The sequence below is a fragment of the Limulus polyphemus genome, unplaced genomic scaffold (assembly GCF_000517525.1).
Source record: "Limulus polyphemus unplaced genomic scaffold, Limulus_polyphemus-2.1.2 Scaffold2456, whole genome shotgun sequence".
NCBI classification, from domain to species: Eukaryota; Metazoa; Arthropoda; class Merostomata; order Xiphosura; family Limulidae; genus Limulus; species Limulus polyphemus.
This window is the reverse complement of record NW_013668066.1, coordinates 102,424-117,370: the sequence shown is the minus strand read 5'-3', so window position 1 is coordinate 117,370 and position 14,947 is coordinate 102,424. Positions and strand designations below refer to the sequence as shown.

At 35.9% G+C, this 14,947-nt stretch overlaps 1 protein-coding gene and 1 long non-coding RNA gene across 3 annotated transcripts in view; both read right to left on the bottom strand.

Moving 5' to 3' along the window:
* The window catches only part of LOC111087667, a 15,658-nt gene extending 1,542 nt beyond the window's left edge, over positions 1–14,116 (bottom strand). Inside the window, exons 1-2 of the long non-coding RNA XR_002612331.1 lie at positions 14,106–14,116; positions 10,903–10,906 (exon numbers count right to left, since the gene is read on the bottom strand). This is a non-coding gene — a long non-coding RNA (uncharacterized LOC111087667). The remainder of the gene's footprint in view (positions 1–10,902; positions 10,907–14,105) is intronic.
* LOC106467005 (protein phosphatase 1 regulatory subunit 14C-like) overlaps positions 1–14,947 on the bottom strand; it is a 92,895-nt gene that overhangs the window by 43,162 nt on the left and 34,786 nt on the right. The window lies entirely within an intron of this gene.

Below are 14,947 nucleotides of genomic sequence, written 5' to 3'. Positions count from 1 at the left end.
ATATAATAACATACTCTAGATTAACACAGATAATATAATAACATACTCTAGATTATAATGACCTGATTATAAGTACCTGATGATGACAAAACCTTGTCGAAACGTTCTACATTTGCTGTCATGTTAAACTTATATTAAAGTTTTTCTTCATTACCCATTTAAGCCGTCTCCAGCCATTATTAGTCTCAAAGTGGGTTCCTCGTCATCGAATACTGTTTTTCTATTGTTTCTTCTTCTTCCAGACCGCCATTCCTTCATTTCTCGGTGGATTGACTTGAAACTTGGTAGGGTTATATCTTGGTCCAATACGCTCAATTACTTTTTGTTTTGTTTTTTATATTTAGGCCTTTTTATGGTAAAACAACCCAAAAATGTATATTTTGGGCTCCTGTGTGTTCATACTTACAGCAAACAAGATGAAAATTGGCACAACACATTTGACATACAAAAAAGTTAGATCTGCCCGTTTTAAGTCTTTTTCATTTATTTATCGAGGGGGGAGAGCTCACACAAAAAATGCATAATTTGGTGAATTAATCGGCCGTATTTTGACCAATTTTACAAAGGATTTAGTATAAAGATACTTTTCTACAGGTCACACACACACAGACAAACAAAAATGGTGGATTTGCCTATTTTAGTAATTATAGAAGGGTCAAGATGCCACAAAAAGTATAATTTTAGGGTTTTTTTGACAATGCTCCGCCGTATTTCGGCCAATTTACATGGGATTTGGTAAGAAGATACTTTTTTACAGGTCCCAAACAGAGATTTAGACAATTGTGGATTTTTTGTCTTTTGCTCAATATTTAAGGAAGTAAAGCTCACTTTGGGGTTTTCATGAATTATTCATATGTACGTCAACCAACTGACATTGGATCTGGTACAAAGATACCTTCTTGCCAGTCCCAAACAGTGATATAGGCAGTTTTCGATTTTTCTGTGTAACAAAATATCGAATTGGTCATTCTTTGTTTTACGAGCTAGAAATTGTTACTAAGACCCTGCTGTGTATAAGTATTTGAAATATTCTGAATAATAAACAAGTTGTTGGCTTGTTAATCTTAAGTTCTGCTACTTTTATTACTTACTTGTTTGTTTTGAATTTCACACAATGCTACACGAGGGCTATCTGCGCTAGCCGTTCCTAATTTAGCAGTGTAAGACTAGAGGGAAGGCCAACTCTTGGGCTACTCTTTTACCAACGAACAGTGGGATTGACTGCCACATAATAACTCCCCCACGGCTGAAAGGGTGAGCATGTTTGGTGTGACAGGGATTCGAACCCGCGACCCTCAGACTGCGAGTCGAGCGCTCCAGCCTGGTACTTATTTCATGTATATCCTTTTTATTACTACTTACACAATTTCTGTTTCACAGTTGGGTCCCTTTAACGTATGCCCTCTCATAAGATTTCTGCCTTATTTTTTTAATTATCGGATCTAATAGGTTGTGCCTTAGCGATGGAGGTATGGATGACTTGACCTCATACATAAAATCTTAAATAAAGGTGTCTAATTGTTACTATGTGGAATTAAATATAACATATTTTTATTCACTTTTGCGACAAATGAAAATAATTGATACGTATTATTTTTGAACGCCAATTTGCAGGAAAAGACACCCATCTTTGTCCGACTTTGAAAATGTGATTAATGGCGTTTTACTTATTTTTTCCCAATCAATAATGAAGATATTATCTACAATAATATAAGGGTGAGTCTCTGTGTGTGACTGCCATAACTCCAAGAGGAAAGAATCTAGAACCCTAAAATTTTGTACACATGTTAAGTTGACCCTGAGGGTGTGCACCTGGGTATTACTACTTATCTATGTGCGCATCATTTGTGAGGTAAGTAAGCGAAAAACAACATAGAAAAGAATATGTGACCGCTATAGCTCCAAGAGCAAATAACCTAGAAATCTGAAATTTTGAACCTATACTAAGTGGACTCTAAGGGTGTGCAGCTGGGTATTATTACTTATCTACGTTCGTGCGCATCTTTTTATGCGAAAAACCACATAGAAAAGAAATGTGACCGCCATGGAATGCTAGTGTGTTTTAACTATTATGGAATGCTATATTATTTTTCTTTAACTATTATAGGATATTATAGTGGTTTTTTAAAGCTATTATGGGACGTTATACAGTAGTTTTTAACTATTATGAAATGTTATTGAGTAGTTTTAATTATTATTGGATGCTATAAATTGGTTTTAACTATTATGGGCTGTTATAGTGGTTTTTAACTATTACTAGCATATAGCCCGTATTACCACCCCTACCCCCATACTATACTCCAACCTAACATTTCATAGATAACTAAAATAAATATATTTTGCGAAATCAAGCTTGACCAACAAAGAGTCAGAACATGAGATGTTATACTGTCGAGAACGCTTTCACGCTCCTTTCAACAATATATATCATCATTTAGCAACAAAACTATTATGGGATATTATAGTGTGTTTTAACTATTATGGATTGTTATACTGTCGAGAATGCTTTCACGCTCCATATTTGGTAATGATCAACAATATACATCGTCGCTTAGCAACAAAACTATTATGGGATGTTATAGAGTTTTAAACTATTATAGGTTGTTATACAGTACTTTATACAGTGTTTTTAACCATTATAGGATGTTATAGTGTAGTTTTAACTATTATGAGACTAGCGTATAGCTTGTCAAAAATGAGGGGGGAAGAACTACCATCCCCACCTCATAGTATACCCTAACCTCACATTTGTTAGCTAACTGAAATAAGTACAATTACTTATTTTAATAATATATTATATAATTGAAATTAGATCCTAGTTTTACAGCATAGGTTTTGTGTGATAAAAGTTGTTAATATAGGAAGTGGGTTTACGAACTTGATGAGCCAAACAGCTTTCCATGTGATCCTAGTTTTTGTGTAAGAAAAGGGTATAGCCCGTCAAAAGTGACGGAGCAAGTACTACCACCCCCACCTCATAGTACACACTAACCTTACATTTCATAGCTAACTGAAATAAATAAATTTTGCGAAATTAAGCTTGACCAACAAAGAGGCAGAAAAGTGCGGTCGAGGCAGTCAAACGTCGTAAATTATTTTTACTGAGGCAAGATAGCGAAAAACCTCATAAGAAAGAAGTGGTTCCTTATATAACAACTTCTAATATATAGAAAACCCAATGCGTTTTGGTAAGAATGCGTTCCAACAATGGCTTTTATGTCATACCACTTAACAACAAAAGTATATAGGTTGTACTTTTATGTTAAAATGGGTTCAGAATACACACACACTATCAACCTAATAACCCGAGCGAAGCCGGGTACTTTCGCTAGTAACAAATATAATAAAAAAAAATTTATAAAGACAATATATACGTAATCTAACTAGCTATAGTAATATCAAAAGTTTTAATGCTACAAAAATGATTGAAAAAATAAAGTCAAAACTACAAAAACTGAGTTACTTAAAATAAAATAAAAATTCATCCCTATTTTGGCAAGTCACTGTAATTATGTTAGTCTGAGCCAAAGTAGGGATAAAATGTTTTTAATTTTAAGTAATTCAGTTTTTAGGTTTTAACTTTCTTGTTTCAATACTTTTTAGTATTAAAACTTTCTATATTACTATAGCTAGCTAGGTTATGTACATATCGATCCCTACTTGTCTTTATAATTTTTTTTAGTATACTTGTTTCCTTTTTATTAGCGATATTTTTGTACACACACACAAACACTGGAACTACAGACGAAAGAGTTCTGTGAAAGAATTAGAGTAATAAGGTTCATATTTTTTTTGTACACTTCTCTGGAAAAGTCACTTACTTACCCAGATGAAAATTCGTTGAAATGGTGAAATTTTGATTCACTCCGTAAACACGTATATAGCGATTTAGGCAGGTTTATAAGTACAATAAGCTTTAGTTTTGCTCAGCCAACACTGTGAAATAGTCATTGTTAATAATCAGACATTTTAAACGGGCGATTATTATGACCACCATTTTGTTTCATCACGATTCCTACTATTAAGTTCTAGGGTACTTAATGATATGTACTTCTTATGGATAAACCGGCTTTGAGACTGAAAATCGGTGGCGCCGTAGCCAAGTTAAGATAATATTAACATTGCTTGTACAAACACACAAAAAATATGATTTTTAGTCTTTGGTGTTTTATATGTTTTTGGATGTACTTTAGTCAAAACAAGACATGTACAAGAAAATACGAGCAATATCGAAATCCTAGGGTTATAAACGTGCAAGTGTATGAAGTTTGATTTGGCCAGTATAACTAACATTGAAGGTACTGGTGAGCCTACACCTAGATAAGCTACAAGACGTGATTTGATTTGGCCAGTATAACTAACATTGAAGGTACTGGTGAGCTTACACCTAGATAAGCTACAAGACGTGATTTGATTTGGCCAGTATAACTAACATTGAAGGTACTGGTGAGCTTACACCTAGATAAGCTACAAGACGTGATGCTCCGTATGGTATGATATATATTGGCCCTAATAGAGGAACTCAGTGTTTTTGATCGTAGTGTGGCTTATAAGTCATGAAACTTTCAGCTGAGGCAGATGTTCGTGCAATTAGTGACACACCTGAGATAAAGAGCTATGCGACCCAACTATCTGTTAAGCAGAAGAAGCAGTGGTAAATATATTTGACCAACTGTCAAGACAGCACTGCAGAGCTAGACGAAAGATTGTTATAAACATTGCAGGGATGGGTGGAGAAATTTTTGTCAGTGATATAACACAGAATAAAACTAGAACCAGCAATATGGCAACAAACTTGGAAATGTATACTGATGGCACCATACTGCCAAATGATGCTGTCACTGTCGAGTTGTCACCACCAAGAGTTAGGTAGTTGAGATGTGGCCAAGTTATACGAAGATGCTCTACTTGTCTCTTCCACAGAGCTGTCGAGAAATTTCGCATTTCAGAGGCAGTCATGTGGTTGAAAGTAAACCCACGAACACAGACTTACCGATGAACCACCGGGGGGGGGGGGTTCCAACATGCTTCACAGATCAGTTACTATTGTGAATACCTTATTGCGTATTGCATCAATACAGTTTCTCTATTACGAAAGCACATTATCTAATCAAGCCTTCCACCATATTTCTGTACTGAAAACAATTTTTAGTTTTGCTTATATTAGTATAAATATGCATGTTTTGAGCTGAAAACAGCATATAATGCCTTGTTACATTCAAATATACTCTAATCTACACACATTTCTCTATCTAACGCTTTCAGGTCACGGATACCGCTCAGATCACTTCTGTTGATTATTCCTTATTAAAAAAAATATGATGTGTAATTAAAGCTAGAAGAACATTTATTTTAACAAATAACGCATGCCAAATAATATATGTAGATATTTTTAATAAATGGTAAAATAGGAAAAAGTTCACATTTAAAGAAAAACACTTTGGGAGACTTTCCGTTTTTGTTATTTAAGCGCAAAGCTACACAATGGGCCAGATGTGCTTTGCCACCGCGGGGAATCGAACACCGTATTTTAGCGTTGTACCTCCGTAGACTTACCTTTAGGAAAAAAAACAACCACCCAACATCTCGAAAAAGAGAATTCATCAACAGTGAATCCCCTTATATTTACATTTAGCAAAGTATAAATAAATACACCCTTTCAGTTTCAGTCTGTTTAGTTAGTAAAATCAATTCATTAAGAATTAAAACAATTAATCACAAACATGAATTGGTGGGCCCATTCAAGTTATGGCAGCCAGGTATCTGAAATCAGCTGGGCTTTGCATGCACACCAGACGATTTCCAGTTTATTGGAAAAGTGTTGGGCGTCAACCTGCGGTTTACTGAAGCAAAAACGGATAAAAGCAAATAAGTCCAAACACCACACAGAAAAAAATGATGACATTCAGTTAAGTTTATTTTAATTCACTGATTTATTCCGATTTAAAGTCACAGACGCAAGCTAATAATGGAGTAATTAAACAACTAAGAACTTGACGCATGCTTATGTAACTGTTCCTGCATCCAGGAGAAAGAATGGGACTGTAAGAAAACATCTAATAACTTTTCCCATTATGTCTGAAATAAACAATATTTCTATCATTCTTTAGCCTCTTCCATCTGGAATACTGTCTGCTGTGTTATCCGATAAATCGGAAACATGTTGTCAGAATAATACGGCTTTTTTCTCCCTTTTTTAACAGAGTTTACATCTACAGTCATTTCACTAACTATAAACGTAACACTCTGGCTGTATACACAAACCCTTTACCGATAATTCTCTTAGTACATAAATATGATGTGAATACATATAACAGAACAGTGGCGTGATGAAAGTAATACGATAAGATGAAAAAGCCTTTGTTCACTATAAAAAACCTCTAAACTGAAGACTTGTGTTGCATAGTGTATAGCGTCACCAAATGACGTAAGACCTACTCTTAGAAAAACAGAAAGCTTTTAACAACAGAGCTACGTCATTTTGAACACACGTGGATATCCGACAGGAAATACCACAACTAAATTATTTAATAGATATTTTAAAGAATGTAAACTCGCTTCGAAGATTTCCTAGAAAGTTTGGTATAATTTCCGGTAGTAGTTTAACAACGTTAAAGCCAACATCACTAATGACGGTATATATCAAGCCCGGCCATGTCTCTGACAATGTGTGGTATAATTTCCGGTAGTCGTATTGTCAGACATGGCCGGGCTTGATATATACCGTCTTTAGTGATGTTGGCTTTAACGTTGTTAAGTGTGGCAGATTTATAACATCGTTCACAAAAACTTGTATTAACTGTTTATCGAAAACATTTTTCGTGTACCTAAACAGGTAAGGAAAAACACGTTTACATAGCTGTGTTTTGTTCGCAAAAATGACAATAAAATTTAAAGGCAATTGTAGGATTTGAGCATATTCTTTCCTTTTTTTAGACACATAACAAACTACTGTTATTAGAATGTTTTTCTACCAATACATAGGTTCATGTATGTATACGATCACGTTAGGGAGCTAACCCTTGTGGTTTTAACAGAAGTGCCGTACAGAAGGTGGGTGAAACACACAAAGCGGATATCCGTTACTGTAATGAAGCAGCGTTTTGAGGTCGGATTTCTACGTTTGTTATTCGGGACAAGTTAACTTTGTCAGTTGCTGATGGTACACACGTTACAAAGAAAGAAAAAGAAAAACATAGAGCGTGACTCAATATTCCATTCAAAGTTGCACAGGCAAGCTAAAAATTAGAGCTTGTTACACAACAACTACAGTAAAAAAATAAAATACATCCAACAACAAGTGAAAGAAAAAAACATTCCTTCATGGAGTTTATCTTCATCAACAATCTCGGACAAAGAACAACAATACGATGCTATTGCATGAAACAGCAACGAACAATAAATGTATGTGGGTGTGTGCCTTTTATGGCCAAACATGAACCACTCTATCTGAACCATTATTTGGTAAAAGTCTGTTTGTGCGTTGTGTCCAGCTATAACTGACGAACGCTGGATCAATGATCATCAAACTTGACACAGGGGGGGGGGGTCGACATTCGGATCCGACTCTTCCCCATTCGTCCCCCGGAAGCCCCATCCCCGTGCGTTGAACGGATAAGTCAGCTATATGGATAAATAGATAGCTACAGCGAAGCTGGCTATCTCTCTGTTGTTGCCACAAGTAAATATGAGGAATTACCTGAACCAATTTCCATTATATTTGGCTTAGAAATTCATGTGGATCCCCCAGATATCAAGTTTAAACGAATAAGCAATGGGAAGAATTGTTCAAATATGGTAACATTTTCAAGTTTACCTTTTCAGTACCGGAGAATGAAGAGGTCTATAACAAAAAAGATGATACGTCAAACACAAGTAAGGTTTAATGTCGCGCGTAGCATGGATATCTTTCACTATGCTTTAGCCCGGTATTGCTGGGCTTATATGCCAGTTATGATCAAGACACATGGTAGTGTGTCATGCGGCTAAAACAACCTGCAGGACACAGCCTTTTATTAACAAGAGTGATAGTTTGGCGATTTTCCACTTTCTATAGCTCGGACTGTGGTAATCCAAACTATCACATATTTTTAGTGCATGTGCTCTGCTGGACCATTACTTAACATATCAAATTCAAAGGCTATCCATTAAGAAATAAACGAGATATAAAATCTCCAATTTTGATTGAATTATTCCTTTTTTTTCTTTGCACTAAAAGTTTGGTTTGTTTGTTTTGAGTTTCTCGCAAAGCTAAACGAGGGCTATCTGCGTTAGCCGTCCCAAATTTAGCAGTGTAAGACTAGAGTGAAGGTAGCTAGTCATCACAAACTCTTGGGCTACTCTTTTATCAACGAAAAGTGCGATTGACCGTCACATTATAACGCCCCCACTGCTGAAAGGGCGAGCATGTTAGGTGTGAGGGGGATTCGAACCCGCGACCTGCAGATTGAGAGTCGAGCTCCCTAACCATCTGGTCATGCCGGGCCCGCACCGGTACATTGATAGATCTTTATAGCTTCCAGTAAGGAGTTAAATTTGGTCTAAGTATTAGCCACATATGCAAAGGTCTCGTGACCTATTAGTTTGAAATTTTTACTACACCTTTATCTAAGAATAAATGTGGCCGGTTTTTACTTTTTTGTCATTCGAATTAAAAACAGCTGATTTAGAACAGCAAAACTCTAGGGTGAAAGGACGTGCAGATACATAAGCATTGGTTAGGCCAAGCAAACTAGATTAGCAGTTTCTGGCTCATGTTTTGAAAAGAATCATACGGGTGAACAGTTATTATTCATTATTCACTGCCATATTCTAAGCACAAATTTGCTACGTTATATGAAATTTTCCTCATTAAAGATTGTTTACCGTCACGTAATATTAGCTTAAGCAATTAGCGTAAATAATGATGCTTGATCGGGCTGTACCGAGTGCATGCGGGTGATGACAAAAAAAAAAATGTTAATCTAGATTCCACGGCGTTACTATAAAGGAAGTTTTAGAAATGAAAACTACCACAATGTATTTAAAAAAATCTGGTTGGTTCTGCAAAGTATAGGTCTGTTCTGAATAATAGGGTTGCGACCCTAAAGCTAATGTTGGCTAATATAGGGTGCCACTTTCTTACTTGCCGTGTATTGACAAAAAGTTATGGCATTTAGTAAAAAACACCTCAGATGTTAAAAAAAAGGTGTGGCCAAAAAAGGACTGATTCATTAGTTAGCCAGGCCAGGGGCATGATGGTGGGTAAAACAAAATACGCGGCCTGGCTAACTAATGAATAAATACTTTAAATTTTTATCAATGCTATAAGTGTAGCAACCAGTTTGGCCGCCAATTTTGATTTCATTTCTTTAAGCCGCACACTCAATCCTTTTATGGCCGCACCTTTTTTTCACATTGAAGGTGTTTTTGATTAGATAATAAACAGCCGTAATGCTTCTTAACATGATTTTGGTTCCTCACAAGTTATAAAACCTCTTATGTGGAATTTTTTAACTTGCCTATACGTGTGTTATATAGAAGGTTATATTTTTTTACTTGTCTATACGTGTGTGTTAAATAGAAGGTCATACTTTTGAAACTTGTCTATACGTGTGTTATATAGGAGGTTATACTTGATTATCATTATTTTAGTTCGTTACGTGAAGATATCTGTGATGAACAGAAAATATAACGATATGAAGTATGTGTAGATCCAAACCACGTAGAGAGATCTGGATATCGCTTCGATTCTATTTCGTCATTCTGGGTGTGAAGTCCTTTACGGGTCAACTGTGAGTTTACGGAGTTACAACGCCAAAATCCGAGGCACGATTCCCCGCGCTGGACAGAGCGCAGATAGCCCATTATGTAGGTTTCCGCTAAAAGAAACAAACTTTCTGGGTGGACGACTTTGTAGTTCCAGATCTTGATGTCTTTGTATAGCAACTGTAATCTTTACCTTCATTTCTTATATTTGCTTTCAGTTCTGTGGAATTCTCATAGTATTCGAAGTCATATAAACTACAAGCCTAAAATAATAAACTCCCTATAGCTTATGCATATATAAATGATGTCTGTAGCCGGTACGTACCTCATGATATTCAGGACGAGAAGAACAAAAAATCAAAATCGTGAAAGTTTGATAGAATAAAAATGTGTTACGTCAAAAAGTTAATTTTTTAAAATTCAACTTGGATGAGTTGTTAAAGTCATGTTAGATACTTTCCTCGATGATAATCATACATTTTTTATCCTCTCGCATTTAGCTTGACTGATTGTGATGCTAAAATTCGGGACGAGGTCCCAGTAATAAGCACATCACAGACATCTCATTGTACATCTTTATGCCTAATAAACGACAAATTATTATTTTTCCTTATGCAGACTTTCTGTAGCATAGGGCACAGCTTTGACGTTGGAAAAAAAATATAACCTTCTATATAACACACGTATAGACAAGTTAAAAAAGTATAACCTTCTATATAACACACGTATAGACAAGTGTAAAAAGTATGACCTTCTATTTAACACACACGTATAGACAAGTAAAAAAGTACGAGCTTCTATATAACACATGTATAGACAAGTTTAAAAAAAGAAATTATCATATTCAGTTGCAGGTACAGTACCTAGATGTTGTAGCAGTTGTTATGTTCCATTCACTATGTCTTTAAGAAGATGCAGTTGTGATGCAGGTATTATACGCGGATGTTGAAGTAGTAGTTGTATTTCAAGTACGATATACAGATATTGTAGTTTTTGTGTTACATTATCTATATCTGTATGTTGTAGTTGCTGTTATGTTAGATACTTTAGCTGCAGGTTGTACAGTGTTGTATGTTGTTGTTGTAATGCCTGTACTACATGTGAATAATAAGTAGGCAAACTACGATATATATATACCTGAAGAAAACAGATTACTGTACTGTCGAAACATGTAATATGATCCATCGTCAATAACTTATTTCATTATGTTTATAAATCGTTGTTTGCCTACTTACTATTCTATTAGCGTAATATGCTTCCTTGCTCAAGCATTACACGTGGATGATGTAGTTTTTGTTGTGATGCAGGTCCCACATCTGAATGTTGTTGTACTGTAGACTTTACCTTTGTGTTGTTGCTACATTGTATGTTCTATGCGTAGGTGTAGTTTTTGTTTAGTGCAGTTTCTGTCTATACCTTCATGTTGTGTAAGTGTTCCTAAGAGATAGCACGATTAAACCTACAAGAAAATATTATCAGACAATGCTCCAAAACAGGAAGAGCGCCTGACGGTCACGTGATTACGATCATTAGAGTTTAGTGTTATCTACCTAGTATTGTTTGGCCTATCCCGTACATCTATCGCTTGTCCATCCTACGTGCGTTTCGTATTGATACTATTGACACTATGCAAAGTTAAACATCACTACTGAAAAAATGCTTGGATTATTCATTTGAAGTTCTAGATAATTTCCTGTTAAACTACCAATACCTATCACTATATTTAGCTCATAACGTGAATATTATGTTTTAGTTTTATAGTTAAATGAAATTTAATGATAAACATCAGATTATTTTCACAAAGTGATTCTTTATTTTCTTACATGTGCCAAAAACTTCGGTAACGACTAATATGAAAATTTCTAGACATAAGTGTTAGTAATTTCCGTTCTATCACAGAAAATATGTCGTAAGGGAAAACCTAAGATTCCAGGAGATAAGAGTTAAATCTAAGGTAAATATAAATGGTGTATATTTATGGTTTAGTATACAAAATACAAATTATATTAATTTTGTCATTATCAGTACTTTCTGACATTACGATCTTGCAAAGAGTAGGGCGTACAAATCTTTACAGTGTAGCGTCTGGCGTTAAAACGTTATCGATTTCTTTGTAATTAACTAGATTACTCATACGAGCTATACTTTCTTGGGACCACCCTTCACTACCACGATGACGGATGTAAGAACGCGCTTACGGATGTTTAACGCGATAAATACATAAATACCTAACTTTCGTGTCCCAAAATGTAACAAACAAGAACCAGAGCCATCAAACTGTGTATAAATTCTTGAGATGTGGTAGAGAACGGGTTAAAAAGTAGACACAAATTTTCATTGATATGACTTGAAAACAGAATACTTTTGACATGAAAGCTCAAAGGTAATCTTTGGCAGGCTACTGGTGCAAGTACAAAATTTTACAAGATCTTGGCAATGTTATTATTACTTTTTTTATTTTAGATAGGCTACCTTCGTGGTAAAGGCTTTGAGGTATTAACCCAAAGTTTTAAATCTCACACAGCTTTGTGAATTTTAACTGGAGTTATAAGTCTCATTTTGATTCGGTGACTGTATAAGTGTATTGTTTTTACTTAGTACATATTGTACGTATACTGTCTGGGAATTTGTTTTAATAAACATAGCAAAATCAAGAAAAAATAAGTGGTAGTTTCACAAGTACGACTCGACAGAAGGAGCTTAAAATGAGTGGTAACCTTGTTCAAAGGGACATCAATCACCAATTGAGATCCACCTCACTTGTTTGTTATTCCATACACAAAACAGTCGAGAAATATAGAGGTACATATTATTTTGGCGACAATTTTGCTGGAATATACAAGGTATAAGACTAATTTCTAGGTTAAAACACGCAACTATTTACATTCTACTTGGTTTTCTTCAAAATTAATAGACTCAAAGGCCGAATCACGATTCACAGAGGCCCCAGTGAACCGATCTAGTCCCCCTCTAATATTGTTTGTTTTGAATTTCGCGTAAAGCTACACGAGGGCTATCTGCGTTAGCCGTCCCTAATTTAGCATTGTAAGACTAGAGGGAAGGCAGCTAGTCATCACCACCCACCGACCAACTCTTGTGCTACTTTTTTACCAACAAATAGTGGGATTGAGCGTCACAATATAATTCCCCCACGACTGAAAGGGCGAGCATGTTTGGTGGGACGGGGATTCGAACCCGCGACACACAGGTTGCGAGTCGAGCGCCCTAACCACCTGGACATGCCGGGCCACACCTCTAATATTCCCAATTGCTTCTATACCTACCCCAAAAGGGGAGGGGGGAAGAGTTGTGCACCCGAAAACAACAATAGGACAACCTCCCGAGGTATCAGAGCATATGTTTGGCCCCGATAGCTTGTGAGGGCTACACAAGGGATATCTGCACTAGCCGTCCCTAATTTAGCAGTGTAAGACTAGAAGGAAGGCAGCTAGTCATCACCACCCACCGCCAACCAACTCTTTTACCAACGAATAGTGGGATTGACCGACACTTTATAACGCCCCCACGACTGAAAGGGCGAGCATGTTTGGTGGGACGGGGATTCGAACCCGCGACCCTCAGATTATGAGTCGAGTGCCTTAACTACCTGGCCATGCTGGGCCATTGTGTCTTAGTCGGGGCATATATTTGCCCATTACTATACATTATATATATATAGAGAATTTAGTTACCCAGAAACTATAAATGCTCACTATATCCTCAAACAAATCTCCGCGACAATTTCCAGCTGCAGGTTAACATTTCACATCTCGAAGTAATGCGATCAAATAGTCAATAGCTACAGTAAATCATCATAAACCGTATCAGCTAGCTACTAGTTATGCTTATTATCATTACAATATATATATAGTTAGCTACCATAACAAGTAATCCTTTGCCCATAGTTGAGCATAAAAACAAGATAAATAAAAACTGAGAATTTAAAAACCTGCAAATAGGGATCGCCAAAAAGTAAACAAACAAAGTTGGAGATACTATTTTGACTCCACCACATGTAATTCTAGGTAACAGCATGGAGCCAAAACATGGATTTGTAGTATCTCTAGCCTTGTTTCCTTACTTTTTTTACGATCCTTATTTGCAGGCTTTTAAATTCCCAATTTTGTATTTATATTTTAATAATCACGAAAACTTTCTTGTTTGTATTGATTTTGAAGGATTAATATTAGCCATCCCTACATTTACCTCCTTTTTTGAAAAGTATATTTCTTTACTTTTTTTAAATGCAGTGTTTCAATAGACATAGGAAGGTTGTACTTATAACCAAGTTCTAAAATACAACTGTAATATTTATTGTTTATCTATTATTGGCTGGTAATTCCTGTTTCACCCTGTACTTGAGCTTTTTAAAGGAACACTAAATGTATGTACGACAGCTAACTTTGATGGGTAATGATGACATCGTTTACATTAGGATTATGATTTTTTAAAATAACTACTAGTTATTAATAATACTTATAAAAGCGTGTACTCCGTTTAGAGCTTTGTCATCTCAGTGAAATAGGTTAACACCATTGTTTTGGTTTTGTGGGTTATCGTGTAATAAAAAAACAGCAGAAGAAAGAAGAACAAGAAGTTCAAACTTTTTGCCATGATATTTCAAGACACTGCCAGAATTTGTGGCTTAGTTATAACATAGATACCGTTATAAAAGGAAACACTGTATAGTATTGTAAAGTTCTGATCACCTATTGAGGAGATATTTAAAATACCATTTCGATGAACAATCCAGCCATCCGTACATAGGCAATGCTACCGCCTGCTTGATAATCACGAGAACGTTCCGTGCTGCCGTTAGTTTTCTGCTACTGTCATAATCTAAGACATACTTGGTTCACAGGTTGTTATACAGTTGTAGTAATCACGAGAACGTTCCCTGCTGCCGTTAGTTTTCTGTAACTGTCACAATCTGAGACTGACTTGGTTCACAGTTTGATATAATAATTACGAGTATGTTCCCTGCTGCTGTTTGTGTCCTGTAGCTGTCGCAGTCTGAGATCTGGCTTGGCTCACAGGTTGTTCGTTTTCTGTAACTGTCACAATCTGAGACTGACTTGGTTCACAGTTTGATATAATAATCGCGAGAACGTTCCCTGCTGCCGTTTGTTTTCTGTAACTGTCACAATCTGAGACTGACTTGGTTCACAGTTTGATATAATAATCGCGAGAACGTTCCCTG